The sequence below is a fragment of the Ranitomeya imitator genome, chromosome 1, assembly GCF_032444005.1.
Source record: "Ranitomeya imitator isolate aRanImi1 chromosome 1, aRanImi1.pri, whole genome shotgun sequence".
Taxonomy (NCBI): Eukaryota; Metazoa; Chordata; class Amphibia; order Anura; family Dendrobatidae; genus Ranitomeya; species Ranitomeya imitator.
The window spans coordinates 392,910,706-392,924,720 of record NC_091282.1 but is presented as its reverse complement, the minus strand read 5'-3'; positions in this window follow the sequence as shown (position 1 = coordinate 392,924,720).

The following is a 14,015-nucleotide window of genomic DNA, read 5'->3' as shown; positions in this document are numbered from 1 at the left end:
ATAAAAGATTCGCATGACCGCACGGCCATGCGCTAGTATCAATTCATGTCATGAGTTTTGCGCCAATGTGGTCATACATGTGTGTATTCAGGGCTTGGCTGAAATAAGCCACTAGAACACCGGCGCCTCCGTTGAGGAGATTGTGTGTGTGCAATAAGGGCTCCGGCTGAAATAAGCCACTAGAATACCGGCACCTCCTGTGAGGAGATTGTATCAGTGCCTCTTTGACTGCGTGACCACAGACTGCTATCAGCTCAGCAGTTGCTGTGTACCCCTGTGAGCTAAACAGGACACAGTGCTTTCTTTATGGGCGACTCTGTGAAGTAACAGAGTTCACTTCTACCGCCATATAGTGCCGCCATTTGCCAGCAGCAGGTTTCTCTCCTGCACAATGGACCCTGGGCTGCGAACGCACCAAATATCATCTCACTATTTACTTGGTGCGTTCCGCCAGCCCTTAACAACGTATTTACATTGCAATACATATGCAAAGACATTGTGTGCACAAACCATATCTTCTTTCTATCTTTTATCGCCATTCCAGGCCACAGTTACTTATGGCCAAGTTTTCCATTCATTAGGCCCTAGGACATGACATGGGGCATGATGCACATCACTAAAATGAATTACATCCCATGTGGTCAAATGAGGTTTGGAATGAGAATAGAGGACAGAAAATAAAAGAGCCAAAGGATAATGGCAGTAAAGAAAGATGGTTTTTAAGATTTTCTAAACCCCTTACCAGCTATCCCAGTCATGCCCAGCACCCCGTCTTCCTGCTTAATGCACATTTAACCTACATATATGGGGTTAGTCTGCAGTTTAGTAGCATTCTGAACATGTCCTGCACCAGCAACTAGACCCCCACTTTTGGGAGGAAATAACTTTGTTCCTCCCCATAACGTTCAGGTTTCATTCACAGGGTCGGCGCCGGTACTAATTCAGTCATCGCTCTGTGTATAGAGAACAGCAGCTGTAACTGCGACTCTCACCCTGACTGACAGCAGGATCCACGTTAGACTCAGCCGTTAGTGCTGGGGGCGCCGTTAAAGCCGCTATGCTCTATGCTGAGAGCTGTGACTGAAACTGTTTCAGTGCGCCCCCATGACTAAAACCCGAATGCTACTGGGAGGAATAAAGTTAATTTCCTCCCGGCAGCGGGGTCCAAGTGCCGGAACGAGCAGGTTCAGAACATGATTAACCTGCAGATTAACTCCATATCTACTGGTTATTAGTGTTTTTCAAGTGACAGGCCCCTGAGGAAGCCACACTTTAGTGGCGACACACTTTGGGCGTTGTGCCCTGTCTTTGTTCCCGACATAATCTGACCAAGGTCACCATATTTGTCCTATGACAACACCATTAGCATCTCTGCTGTTTAGGCGTAGGTATCAATGGCTCTTCATTTATTACAGAAGTTATATCGCACTACTAGCACTTTATAATCTGTTTATTATGCACCTTACGCTTAATTCATTCTCTTGATTTTGAGCAATAAATATTACTCTTGTTCTTGTCTTACCTATATTTTGATGCCCTTTGTGCTGTATGTTCTGGTAATATTTTGCAGAGTCTTTAGGTTATCAGCCACAGGGCAGTGCCAATAGTGAGATTTATGCCTTGCCGTGCATGGTGATTCAATTTGGTCCTTATGCTTACCCTTTTTGATTCAACATATCAGAACCTGCCATTTACGTATTATATAATTAGAAAGTCTTGATCTCAAATTAAATTAAATATTGTGCACAGGTCATTTTACCATAGATGTACAATTTGACAGGACTCGTTACCGTAATTTGGTGGGTATGTGTACAGTCACATGTTTGACTTTTAATAGTTTTTAATCGTTGTTAGTAGTCTGCATTAATAAAAAATTGTTATACATTTCATTCTGGTGATCCCTTTTTGTATAACAAGATCTTTTTTCTGTGTTCTTTGCATATTCTCCCTGCATTCTATAGAAAAGACTGTCATTTGAGGGTGGGCATTGCTGCCTTTAAAGTGAAGTAAAAACAATTAGTAAGATACATTTTTTCATGATTTTGCAGGTATTTTTATTAAATGACAATGACATATTTTGTTCATATAAAATACTTAAAATTCATGGTAACTACAATAAGCAGCAAGTAATCTCTGTCCTTAGGGAAACTTTTTATATTGGCAGTTATTGTAGGATGCTGAAGAACTAAGTATGATTAAATGTTTGAACTGACTGCTTTGCCACAGTTTTGTTTTTATTAAAAATGAAACAGAAGACTTTTTCAGAAAGTCAATTTTTGCTGTCATGAGCACATCAACTAAAGTTAGAGCATGGCATTAACCTAATCCAATGTACCTTGCTGCGGTAACTTTTACCAAAATACAATTTCTAATCACTACATTTGCATATTTCGCATGCTCTATTTGACTGACATTCTTCTTTTAGGAAATATATCCCTAATGGTTCCACTTGTCAACACACAGACAATCAATTAGCCATGTGAAAATAATTGGTTTTGGGGAAATGTGACCTGAGCTCCTCAAAACAAAGTACCTGTCATTTCATAAAGCATTGAATGTGTATTTCAGTATTCTATTCACGTGTAAATTCACATTACTTTGTAATCAGCATATACTTTTTAGATATTTTAGATTATATTTATGCATATGAAATAAATTTAAGTCCAGTGTGCTGTGCACTTCTTTTGCTGACATTGCTATTCTTAACAACTAGATACTTGACAGCACTCTTACCATAATTAAAGATCATCCTTCTGAAAGCTTTATCCTGCACAAAATGAGCTTTTGTCTTAGTATCATTAATTTACATGATACACTGTACAGAAGTCTTAGAAATTCTCGTAGCATTGTAAGGTTCAGTTTTAACAATCCGAGACCTGATTTTTATGTTTCCTATCTAAAACCAGTAAATAGAAATGCCATAAGAACAAAAGTCCTTCCTATCAGGCCAGATTCACACTAAACACATGAAAAATCAGTCTGAGTGTTCCCCATATGGTAATCCGTGTGTAATGTGTTTGCAATGCGGTGATGCGATTTTTCTCCCTCCCATGAATCCGTATGACATCCATATGGCTATACATTTCTCACTGACTTTCCCATTGAATTAAATTGCTCAATAGGCGGAAATGAATAAAAACATAATCAAGGAGCCTTTGTATTGGCTCCACAGCAAGTTCCCTCCTCCAGTCTTTCAAATAGAGGCCCTGCTGGTGTCATGGTTTTGCTGGTTTGTGACAAACATGTGTGAAAGGCTAACCATCAACACAACTGAGCAGGTTATTTTCCATTGGGTCTTGAATCAACTTTTTGGGGAGCTTTACCTGGTGATTGTTGATCCGAGGAGGCGGAGATGAATGTGAGTACACCCGCTTTTGAGGTGATGGCTAACTAAAGGGTGTTTCCACCAACTGTATGGTTCTCTATGCAGCCATCCTGACAAGTTTTATCAGTACTGTCAGATGAGACATGCTACATTTGACCTTCTTTTGGAGGCTTTGCGACTTGGCATAACCTTCAAGAACACAAAGATGCGCAAATGTATTTTAGCAGAGGAAATTCTTATACTTACATTGCGGTATGTATTAATCCTATATTTGTGGGATCTTAAATGTCTTTTGCATTTTCAAACCCGCTCCGGCCTTCCTTTTTTCTAAATATTGTCTGTAAATTTCCTTAATCTTAACTTTAATTGCTTCTTCACATTTTCCATTTTCACTCCCTGATGTTTGTCATAATGATATGATCCTTTGCATGTAATAGTGTTGTCTTTTGTTGACACAGGGCTTAGCTTGCTTTATGATGACCTACACTGTTAAGATTATGCGTGTAGATGTGAATTTCTCAATTTCTGCTTGTTTCTTATTAATTTTAGATTTCTATCCTCCGGTCTCTACTATGTGGAACTTCACCTGGAGTTTCTGATTGGGAAATTGACAATCTCACGCATTGTACATTCTACTTGTACAGAAATAAGGGACCGCCTTCATAATTCTGTAATGCCTGAGCCCAAGAAAGAAGACTGGCTGCAGATAGCCCATGGATTTGAGGAAACGTGCCAGTTCCCCAACTGCATGGGATCCCTGGATGGGAAACACATCTGTGTTCGTAAGCCACCAAACTCAGGATCCCAATATTAAACTATATACATTTTTTTCTTGTAGTGCTGTTGGCCCTGGTCAACAGCATATACAGGCTCATAATTTCCAAATTGGGACCTAAGGAAGAAGTGGAGACTCCAGAGTTTTCTATTCTTCCATAATGGGTCGGCAGCTGCAAAATAATGATTTGGACATTCCACTCCTACGTCTCCTTCCTGGATCTAGTTTGGAAGCGGCTCCTTATGTCATGTTTGCGGATGAGGCATTTCAATTGAACTGCAATGTAATGAGGCTATATTCCCGGAGAGCCCTGGACCACCAGGTCAGAATTTTAAATTATCCGCTTTCCCGCGAGCGACGATTGGTGGAGTGTGCCTTTGGAATCCTCTGTTAAAAATGGACGGTAGAAGCACCAAACCCAGAGAAAGGAATTCATGGAAAGAGAAAGATACAAGCAAGGAGTTCATATAAATGTATCTTTATTTAAGCAGCAGCGTAGCAAATTACAGACATAAAAAATATATAAAAAAATCAATCAAAAAATAATTATTTTAAAAGAGGTGCAACACCAGACAACCAATAGAGGTACAAAAAATAAATCTATATAGAGAAGTCAGATGTTTAATATATTATATATGTGCCATATGTTCGGAATAAAATATTTTTTCAGGACGTGCACAATAAAAAAATGAAACAAAAATTGTTTAAAAAAATATATTAAAGATAACCATATATCACAGTAAATAAAGTGCGTAAGTGCCACAAAACAGGGGAAGAGAGAGTCTATGTTGATAATGCATAGAGTCCCATAGTGTGCTCTAAAAAATGAGTACTGAGGTAAATATATAAATATAAAGAAGAGGAAGAAAAATATGCGGCACTCACCCCAATATAGCTGTGAAGATCGTGAACTTTATTGGAGGACAAATAGAAAATACATCCGTCAGGACATCAGGTAAACATGAGGGTGCGGTATGGGAGCACGCACGACGGCCGTTTCGCACACAGAGGTGATTCGACGGGTCCGAATGGTAGATTACAACATGTCATTTCCTTTTAAAGGATCTCTGACGTGTACACATAATTAGAAACGTGAATATAACAAACTTAACAATTGTGATTAGATTGTGACTGTGACATATTAAAATAATCTACATACAGACTTACACTACCTAAAGGGTACTTCAATTTTTGAAACATGATATAATATAATATACAATATTATTTTCTTTACGAGTATTGTTTGACAAATCAAATCACATCAGTACTATGACCTCTAAAAAATCTTATAAAAATACAGACATATCAAGCCGGTCATTTAAGCCAATTGGCCCCTGTGCATTAGCATTTAAGATCCATTTGGTTTCTTTTTGTAAGAGAACCCTATTTTGGTCACCTCCCTGTGGGGGATACGTCACGATTTCTATACCAGCAAAACTAAGCAAGTCAGGATTAGCATCGTGTTTTTCTCTCATATGTTGGATTAGTCTTAAGCAGCCTTTGCCCGTCGTAATAGAGTTATAGTGCTCTTTAAAACGCATAATCAATGGTCTAATTGTCTTTCCGATATAAAAATATCGGCACGGACAGAACAAAACATAAATGACAAATTTACTCTTGCAAAAAGTAAAATCTCTCATTACATGGGTGATAGATCCTATTTGAAGTGGATTTTTTGTTATATGGAGATAGCAGAACCTACAATTGCTGCATCTATGATTACCGGCTGGTGTGTTACAAGTAGGCCAAGTATTTCTAGGTGTAGTCATTCTATTATGTATCAATAAATCTGATAAATTATGAGCACGTCTATATGCAAATTTTGGGGCATGTTTATAGATCGATGAAAGATCTTTATCAGTCTGTAACACATGCCAGTTTTTCTGAACAGAGGCATGAATCACTTTATCTAAATTACTGTGCTTAAAGCAGAAAGAAAAATTCTTATTATCTGTTTTATCAGTTCTTTTTTTTATCCTACCGAAACGTGCGTCGGGGCGCGAGTGCACACAGACACCTATTTTATAAGGTACTCTATATGTTCGGACCATCATAATTATTTTTTTATTCCAAGATTGGCGGCACATCTGGGTTAGCTTTGTTATATTTACATCGCTATTCTCCTTTTCCCCTTCCGTTTAATTGTGACACATACACACCTTGTTGTTTTCGTTGCACTATTACTTTTTTATGCGGTTGTTTTGTGACTACTGTCACATACATTATACACATATTTATATATTTACCTCAGTACTCATTTTTTAGAGCACACTATGGGACTCTATGCTTTATCAACTTAGACTCTCTCTTCCCCTGTTTTGTGGCACTTACGCACTTTATTTACTGTGATATATGGTTATCTTTAATATATTTTTTTAAACAATTTTTGTTTCATTTTTTTATTGTGCACGTCCTGAAAAAATATTTTATTCCGAACATATGGCATATATGTAATATATTAAACATCTGACTTCTCTATATAGATTTATTTTTTGTACCTCTATTCGTTGTCTGGTGTTGCACCTCTTTTAAAATAATAATTTTTTGATTGATTTTTTTATATATTTTTTATGTCTGTAATTTGCTATGCTGCTGCTTAAATAAAGATACATTTATATGAACTCCTTGCTTGTATCTTTCTCTTTCCATGAATTCCTTTCTCTGGGTTTGGTGCTTCTACTTTGTACCTTAGTGGTCTCCACTACCTATTAAAGCCACACTCCACAATTTATCTCCTTTATTCTATTTATTCAACTACTATTATAATTATCATCTGTGGATTATTCCTGTATATGCGGTTTTACTCCCCCCTTTTCTAAAAATGGACGGCCCTGATGTCAGCCGTACAGCTAAGTAAAGCAAATGTAAATGTCATTAAAGCCTGTGTCACAATTTCATGAGGATCCATGGCTGTCCATCAAATGATGCTGAAGATGGAGACTATAGACCTAATTGCAGGGCTACAACACATGTTGACAATCCACATCGTCAGCCCTCTGACCTTAAAGTACAGGACATATTAATAAATTATTTTCCATCACCAGAGGGATATACTCCAAGGCAAGACTATGCTATGTCTATGTTATAATAGCCTTTGTTGTTTTAATTTAAACATCTGTTAGCAAGTAGTATTGAGTGATACCTTCCGATATCGGGAAATATCGAATCGGATCGATACCCCAAAAATATCGGATATCGCCGATTCTGATACCGGAAACCAATGCAAGTCAATGGGACACAAATATTGGAATGAAAATAAACCCTTTCTTTCCTTGCAGATTAATTCTACATGAAGGAAAACAACTAAGAATAATGTAGAATGTATTGGGGGAGGTGGAGGAGACATTAAAGGCAGAGAGGTTTAGCCCAATCAAATGGAATAGCAGGAATTAATTTTTTTTTAAGACGTTCGGAGTTACAAAGATATTGACTATGTTAAGCTTTTTTATATTTAGTCAGATATTTATGTTTCACTACTTCCATGCTCTTCACCTTTTTTTTACTTTTCCCACACTTTCTCCTTCATCATCCTCAGCAGCAGCATCTTTTTCATCAACTTCTTCTTCACCTTATTCATCTTCTTCGTCTTCACCTTCTTCCTATTATTGTTTTTTTTTACATTCTTCATATTCTTCTTATTCAACTATTATTATTCTTCATATTCTACTTCTTCATCTTCTTCATATTCTTCTTCATCATATTCTTATTTGTGACAGGCACTCCTGTAGTTGTCATCTATAAAAGTTTGAAGATTACACCTTCCGTTCTGCCCGTCACACAATATTTACAACAGGATTTGTCTGCGTTCAGTTTTGCTTGCAGCAGCAGGTATTTTCCAGGGGCACCACGAGGAGGAACGGACTCACCCCATACACTGCTTAGTCTTTTCTGCTTATAATTTAGATAATATCTTTTGCTCTGATTTTTAGTCTTCTGCTTAATGTTCTTCTGCTTTTTGTTCTGCAGCTTCTTGTTCTTCTCCTTCTCGGTCTTCAGGGTCATCGTCTCCAGGGTCGTCGTCTCCAGGGTCGTCGTCTCCAGGGTCGTCATCTCCAGGGTCGTCATCTCCGGGGTTATCATCTCCGGGGTCGTCATCTTCTTCGGGGTGGTCTTCAGGGTCATCGTCTTTAGGGTCTTGAACTTGGAAATGTAGCAGAAGGTACAAGAAGGCTGAGGAACTGCCGAGAACCAGCTGACGGTACTGGAACCCGGATGGCTACCAGAAGGTACAAGAACCAATGGAACTACCGAGGACCAGCTGACGGTACTGGAAGCCGGTTACTAAGCAGGAGGCACCCATGCCAGAAAGCACTACCAAGGACAACCTGACGTTGGTGGAACTCGGATACCCAGAAGGAGGCACCTAAGCCAAAGGCTCTGCCTGGAACCAGCTGATGATACTGGAATCAGGATAGGGAGCAGAAGGTACAAGAGCCAAAGACACTGCTGAGAACCAGCTCACAGTACTGGAACCCGGATGGGTAGATAAAGGTACAAGAGCTAATGAAACTACCGAGGACCAGCTGAGGGTACTGGAACCCGGTTAGTAAGCAGGAGCTACCCATGCCAGAAAGCACTACCAAGGACCAGCAGACATTGGTGGGACTCGGATACCGAGAAGGAGGCACCTAAGCCAAAGGCTCTGCCTGGAACCAGCTGACGTTACTGGAAACCAGGGGGACATATTCAAGATTGACTTCCAAAGAACCAGCTAATGGTACTGGAACCCAGATAGGCAGCAGAAGGTACACGTGAAAAAAAAGTTGCAAGGTCGCGAGCTGGCCGGAGTTACCGAAACCCACAGTCCTACAGGGGGAGCTTGTCCTACTGGCACTACGGAACCTGCCTTCATTGCCAGATCCCACAGCCCACATAGGAAGCACCTAAACTGCAGGCACCATAGAGTCGGCTGACCCGACCGCAACCCAAAAGGACAACGTATTGGAGGCAAAGTGACGTTGACACTACCCGGAAACAGATGGCATGCTGGAGCCAGGCTGGGCAGGAGGGAGTACCCATGCCAAAGACACTGCCGAGAACCAGCTGACGGTACTGGAACCCGGATGGGTAGCAGAAGGTACAGGAGCCAAAGACACTGCCGAGAACCAGCTGACGGTACTGGAACCTGGATGGGTAGCAGAAGGTACAAGAGCCAATGAAACTACCGAGGACCAGCTGATGGTACTGTAACCCGGTTACTAAGCAGGAGGTACCCGTGCCAGAAAGCACTACCAAGGACCAGCAGATGTTGGTAGAACTCGGATACCGAGTAGGAGGCACCTAAGCCAAAGGCTCTGCCTGGAACCAGCTGACGTTACTGGAACCCAGGGGGACATATTCAAGATTGACTTCCAAAGAACCAGCTAATGGTACTGGAACTCAGATAGGCAGCAGGAGGCACACATGAAAAAAAAAGTTGCAAGGCCGTGAGCCGGCCGGAGTTACCGAAACCCACAGTCCTACAGGGGGAGCTTGTCCTATTGGCACTACGGAACCAGCCTTCATTGCCAGATCCCGCAGCCCACATAGGAAGCACCTAAACTGCAGGCACCATAGAGTAGGCTAACCCGACCGCAACCGGACAGGACAACGTATTGGAGGCAAAGTGACGCTGACACTACCCGGAACAGATGGCGTGCTGGAACCAGGCTGGGCAGGAGGGAGTAGCCGTGCTCACCACACATCTTGATAAGTTCTTAGGGGGCCTACTTTCCAAAATGGTGTCACTTGTGGGGGGTTTCCACTGTTTAAGCACTTCAGGGGCTCTCCAAACCTAATATAACGCCCGCAGACCATTCCATCACAGTCTGCATTCCAAAACGTCACTACTTCCCTTCCGAGCCCCGACGTGTGCCCATACAGTAGTTTTCTCCCACTTATGGGATATCATCGTACTCAGGACAAATTGGACAACAACTTTTGGGGTCCAATTTCTCCTGTTGCCATTGGGAAAATAAAGATTATTGGGGACTAATAGATCATGTTTGCGGAAAAAATATGATTTTTTTTATTTTCACGCCCGTGCATTATAAACTTTCGTAAAATACATGAGGGTTCAAAGTTCTCACTATACATCTAGATAAGTTTCCTGGGGGGGTTGTAGTTTCCAAAATGGTGTGACTTGTGGGGGTTTTCCACTGTTTAGGCATATCAGGACCATGGCTGGATTTAAGAGGTGGGTGGCCCGGGGCCCATTTTGGAGGGAGGCCCATTTTTCAAGGTGCTCCAATATGTAATGCAAAAACACAAAATGAAACGAATGCAAGTTTATTTACAAAAATCATTTACGCAGAGTAATTTAAGTAAAATCATTCATTTTTTACAATCCGGGCACTTTTCTTGATTTGTGTGCTGCAAAATCACTAATGATGTCACTAAAGTCCAATTCACGCAGTAGATCTGGCATTGTCAACCCTTGAAGTCCTGAAAGGGCGTTAAAGATTAAAATATGTACATATGTATGTATATTGTAGAAATTTGGGCTGTCTATATCAAAGACTGCTGCTGGGCTCTATATGTCAGAGGCTTCTGCTGGGCTGTATATGTATGAGAGGCTTCTGCTGGGCTGTATATATATGAGGGGCTTCTGCTGGGCTGTATATATATTAGGGGCTTCTGCTGGGCTGTATATGTATGAGAGGCTTCTACTGGGCTCTATATGTCAGAGGCTTCTGCTGGGCTGTATATGTATGAGAGGCTTCTGCTGGGCTGTATATATATGAGGGGCTTCTGCTGGGCTGTATATATATTAGGGGCTTCTGCTGGGCTGTATATGTATGAGAGGCTTCTACTGGGCTCTATATGTCAGAGGCTTCTGCTGGGCTGTATATGTATAAGAGGCTTCTGCTAGGCTGTATATATATGAGGGGGTTCTGCTGGGCTGTATATGTATGAGAGGCTTCTGCTGGGCTGAATATGTATGAGAGGCTTCTGCTGGGCTGTATATATATGAGGGGCTTCTGCTGGGCTGAATTTGTATGAGAGGCTTTTCCTGGGCTGTATATGTATGAGAGGCTTCTGCTAGGCTGTATATACAGTGGGGCAAAAAAGTATTTAGTCAGTCAGCAATAGTGCAAGTTCCACCACTTAAAAAGATGAGAGGCGTCTGTAATTTACATCATAGGTAGACCTCAACTATGGGAGACAAACTGAGAAAAAAAATTCCAGAAAATCACATTGTCTGTTTTTTTAACAATTTATTTGCATATTATGGTGGAAAATAAGTATTTGGTCAGAAACAAACAATCAAGATTTCTGGCTCTCACAGACCTGTAACTTCTTCTTTAAGAGTCTCCTCTTTCCTCCACTCATTACCTGTAGTAATGGCACCTGTTTAAACTTGTTATCAGTATAAAAAGACACCTGTGCACACCCTCAAACAGTCTGACTCCAAACTCCACTATGGTGAAGACCAAAGAGCTGTCAAAGGACACCAGAAACAAAATTGTAGCCCTGCACCAGGCTGGGAAGACTGAATCTGCAATAGCCAACCAGCTTGGAGTGAAGAAATCAACAGTGGGAGCAATAATTAGAAAATGGAAGACATACAAGACCACTTATAATCTCCGTCGATCTGGGGCTCCACGCAAAATCTCACCCCGTGGGGTCAGAATGATCACAAGAACGGTGAGCAAAAATCCCAGAACCATGCGGGGGGACCTAGTGAATGAACTGCAGAGAGCTGGGACCAATGTAACAAGGCCTACCATAAGTAACACACTACGCCACCATGGACTCAGATCCTGCAGTGCCAGACGTGTCCCACTGCTTAAGCCAGTACATGTCCGGGCCCGTCTGAAGTTTGCTAGAGAGCATTTGGATGATCCAGAGGAGTTTTGGGAGAATGTCCTATGGTCTGATGAAACCAAACTGGAACTGTTTGGTAGAAACACAACTTGTCGTGTTTGGAGGAAAAAGAATACTGAGTTGCATCCATCAAACACCATACCTACTGTAAAGCATGGTGGTGGAAACATCATGCTTTGGGGCTGTTTCTCTGCAAAGGGGCCAGGACGACTGATCCGGGTACATGGAAGAATGAATGGGGCCATGTATCGTGAGATTTTGAGTGCAAACCTCCTTCCATCAGCAAGGGCATTGAAGATGAAATGTGGCTGGGTCTTTCAACATGACAATGATCCAAAGCACACTGCCAGGGCAACGAAGGAGTGGCTTCGTAAGAAGCATTTTAAGGTCCTGGAGTGGCCTAGCCAGTCTCCAGATCTCAACCCTATAGAAAACCTTTGGAGGGAGTTGAAAGTCCGTGTTGCCAAGCGAAAAGCCAAAAACATCACTGCTCTAGAGGTGATCTGCATGGAGGAATGGGCCAACATACCAACAACAGTGTGTGGCAACCTTGTGAAGACTTACAGAAAACGTTTGACCTCTGTCATTGCCAACAAAGGATATATTACAAAGTATTGAGATGAAATTTTGTTTCTGACCAAATACTTATTTTCCACCATAATATGCAAATAAATTGTTAAAAAAACAGACAATGTGATTTTCTGGATTTTTTTTTCTCAGTTTGTCTCCCATAGTTGAGGTCTACCTATGATGTAAATTACAGACGCCTCTCATCTTTTTAAGTGGTGGAACTTGCACTATTGCTGACTGACTAAATACTTTTTTGCCCCATTGTATATGAGGGGGTTCTGCTGGGCTTTATATGTATGTGAGGCTTCTGCTGGGCTGTATGTATATGAAAGGCTTCTGCTGAGCTGTATATATATATATATATATATATATATATATATATATATATATATATATATGAGGGGCTTCTGCTGGGCTGTATCTATATATATGAGGGGCGTCTGCTGGGCTGTATATATGAGGGCCTTCTGCTGGGCTGTATATATATATATATATATATATATATATATATATATATATATACACACACACAGTACAGACCAAAAGTTTGGACACACCTTCTCATTTAAAGATTTTTCTGTATTTTCATGACTACGAAAATTGTACGTTCACACTGAAGGCATCAAAACTATGAATTAACGCATGCGGAATTATATACTTAACAAAAAAGTGTGAAACAACTGAAATTATGACATATTCTAGGTTCTTCAAAGTAGCCACCTTTTGATTTGATGATTGCTTTGCACACTCTTGGCATTCTCTTGATGAGCTTCAAGAGGTAGTCACCGGAAATGGTTTTCACTTCACAGATGTGCCCTGTCAGGTTTAATAAGTGGGATTTCTTGCCTTATAAATGGGGTTGGGACCATCAGTTGTGTTGTGCAGAAGTCTGGTGGATACACAGCTGATAGTCCTACTGAATAGACTGCTAGAATTTGTATTATGACAAGAAAAAAGCAGCTAAGTAAAAGAGAACGAGTGGCCATCATTACTTTAAGAATTGAAGGTCAGTCAGTTCAAAAAATTGGGCAAACTTTGAAAGTGTCCCCAAGTGCAGTGGCAAAAATCATCAAGCACTACAAAGAAACTGGCTCACATGAGGACTGTCTCAGGAAAGGAAGACCATGAGTCACCTCTGCTTCTGAGGATAAGTTTATCTGAGTCACCAGCCTCAGAAATCGTAGGGTAACAGCAGCTCAGATTAGAGACCAGGTCAATGCCACACAGAGTTCTAGCAGCAGACACATCTCTACAACAACTGTTAAGAGGAGACTTTGTGCAGCAGGCCTTCATGGTAAAATAGCTGCTAAGGACAGGCAACAAGCAGAAGAGACTTGTTTGGGCTAAAGAACACAAGGAATGGACATTAGACCAGTGGAAATCTGTGCTTTGGTCTGATAAATCCAAATTTGAGATCTTTGGTTCCAACCACCGTGTCTTTGTGCGACACAGAAAAGGTGAACGGATGGACTCTACATGCCTGGTTCCCACCGTGAAGCATGGAGGAGGAGGTGTGATGGTGTGGGGGTGCTATGCTGG